This window comes from Primulina huaijiensis, chromosome 2 (assembly GCF_012295235.1).
Source record: "Primulina huaijiensis isolate GDHJ02 chromosome 2, ASM1229523v2, whole genome shotgun sequence".
Taxonomy (NCBI): domain Eukaryota; kingdom Viridiplantae; phylum Streptophyta; class Magnoliopsida; order Lamiales; family Gesneriaceae; genus Primulina; species Primulina huaijiensis.
Genome location: NC_133307.1, coordinates 17,812,139 through 17,814,922, shown reverse-complemented (window position 1 = coordinate 17,814,922; position 2,784 = coordinate 17,812,139). Strand labels below are relative to the sequence as shown.

The 2,784-nt window shown below is 32.9% G+C and overlaps 1 non-coding gene across 1 annotated transcript; it reads right to left on the bottom strand.

Annotated features, from left to right (window-relative positions):
* Nucleotides 1–622: 622 nt before the first annotated feature.
* Nucleotides 623–694, bottom strand: TRNAI-UAU (transfer RNA isoleucine (anticodon UAU)). Its single transcript has one exon. It is a non-coding gene; the product is annotated as a tRNA-Ile (tRNA).
* Nucleotides 695–2,784: the final 2,090 nt, after the last annotated feature.

The following is a 2,784-nucleotide window of genomic DNA, read 5'->3' as shown; positions in this document are numbered from 1 at the left end:
CCAAAGTAAAATAAAACAAACAAACAAATCCATGGAAACAAAGTTGCTTAATAAGAGGTAAGCAAATTGAAGGAAGTTGCGCGATGCGTCAACAAAAACTTGTAAGATTTTTTCTTTTGCTCTTTAAACCATTCCTTTGGTCCTGCTAATCATTTATTAAACAAAAAACAACAATCAACCAGGGAACAATCGTGGCAATTTTATACTTAATATATGAAATATAATAATGGAGAATGAGTACAGATGCCAAATGAGAATGCGGAAGCCGAAGTGGTCGTACGAAAGAAGATAGGACAGAAGCGATAATTGACGAATACAAAATGGCTGCATTCCTGCGATAGATGGATTCAGTTTCCAGGGATGGTCCGGGAAATGGTGGATTTAAGGACTTCTTAACGGCCGGAGGGACGGAAGGGATAAGGGAGGAGGCGAACGGCGGCCTGGTGGGGTACTGGTCGGAAGCTTTTTGGGCCGTAGATGTTATGGGTTTGAAAAACAGCAAAAAAAAAAATCGAAAGAAGCGGCATCGATTCCCGTGCCTCTCGCATGAAATTTGTTAAATAATTATCAAAATAGTAAAATTATCTATGAAAATAAGTTAACGCGGGAAGTTGCTCTCTTCTATCAGAGCCAGGTTTCGATCCTGGGACCTGTGGGTTATAGGCCCACCACGCTTCCGCTGCGCCACTCTGATTTGTTGAATTTAAGTCTTCGGAATATTTTATAAAATTAAAAGTAAAATATTTAATGATCGCCATAACACAAAATAAAATGTTTTGAATCTATTTGTGGCTTTATATAGTAACGTTAACAAGTTTTAAATTACCCATTTAAATTTTTTATTCCAAACCTTAGTTTGCTTTTGAAGTTTTCTTTGATGATTTAGTATTTAATTGGTTTCATAATATCTATATTTGGAGTCAAAATTACTCATCATATAATAACTTCTTTTTTAATTTAGATGAGATAGGAAGAGCTCTCTAAAACTAATCAAATCAATCCCTGAATTAATTTTTCCCTTCAAAATTTAATTTGGAAAATGATATTAAAATATAATAATAATAATATTTCGTAACACTGGTCGATCTAATCTATATATTGAGCGAAATGTAATATTTTTTGACATAAAAAATAATATATATTCATAAATCGATTCGGATAAGAATTATGTCTTATAAAATTGACCCAAACATTTTGTATAATAATAACTAGTGAACAACGCCAACACGGTGCTTAAAACCAAGATGTGTAACAAAAGATTTTGTCTAATAAGTCATCTATCATGCTCCAACCATTTCATAGAAAAATTTGAACTAATTTTACAGTATTTAGTAGATAGAATAATTTTTTAGATCCTTGAAAAATAAATTCTAATACAGTGCCTAAAAAAACTTACCCCCTCAACAACATTGTGCCGAAAACTCAACAGACCCCCACTTTATTAAATGATCAAATATAAATATCAATTCCTAAAAAGCTAAAAATGACTTCAAGCATATTGTGAATGCATCGAACAAAACTCTACAATAAGGTATATCATATTCTTGATCTAGTTCCATAAAAGAAAACAGTATTGTTTAATGGAATTGATCGAGACACCCCCTCGTCATTTTAGTTTGAGGAAAAACAAGATTATACTTTTATGGCTACTTCTACACATGTTTTTGTCCATGCAAAGAAAACAATCAGCTTTCATAAACCAAAAACAAATGGAGTGGAAATGCGAATTTTGATCTCAAACAAATACTCTTATTGAGTTTGAGTTTGTTATGTTGGAGACTTAATAAAATTGTTAGGATCGGTTGGGTGAGTGAGTGAAATTGTTTAGAAAATGGGTTGAATAAACACTTTACTATTTTCCAATCTTTTCGAAAGAATTAATCAGTTTAGTGAAAAAATGAATTTGATAATCTTGTTGTTAATGTTGATCAGTTAACTTTAATGTGCGGAAACAAACTGAAAAACTTATTGAATACTTGAAAATAAGGAACACAAAGATTTGTGGATGTTCGAAGACTTCATATGCTCCTACGTCACCCCTTCTATCTCAAGAATATGATATTTACTAAAAGACTTTGATTAATTACAGAAACTGTAACAACTCACTTTAGTTTGGACTTAACACTGTCAAACTGAAACTCTTAGTATCAATACAATATTATCAGTATGCAACTGATGTGTTTTTCTAAGCACAACTGATCTAAAATAGATCGAATATAATAACAATGAATGCATGTGCTAATGCTCAAGATATAGCCTAAAATCTATGAATAAATCTGATAAGCGTGAGCTTCTTGTAACTGATTTTTGAAAGCTTTTAACTCAAGAATGAATGTGCGCGCGCAAAAATATTCTTCTCAGCTGATCTTCTCGGCTATTTGTAGGCTTTGTTCCCCAACAGTAACATTGAATTTGTTCAAATAATTATATCCGTTGATTTGTCTTTAGTAGACACGTCATCATTCTTCTGACAATCGTACACTGTGGCATTCGGATATGCGGCATTCCCACTACAGGTTGTAGTCTGCTCTTGTAGAAATTGTCGCTTGATAGATACACTCCTCAACTGATGACGTGTTAAGCTGATTTATCAGTTGGCTTTCATAGCCGATTGATGAACTGACTGTGTAACTGATAGTTCAGTTTGTTACTCAGCTTTTCGATAAACTGACTGTGTAACTGACTAGTCTTAACTGATCGTCCAGTTAACTACACAGTTTTAGTTAGCTTTTATCATTTCAGTTGTCTTCGATTTTTAGCTCATTAATAATCAGTTTGAGCAAC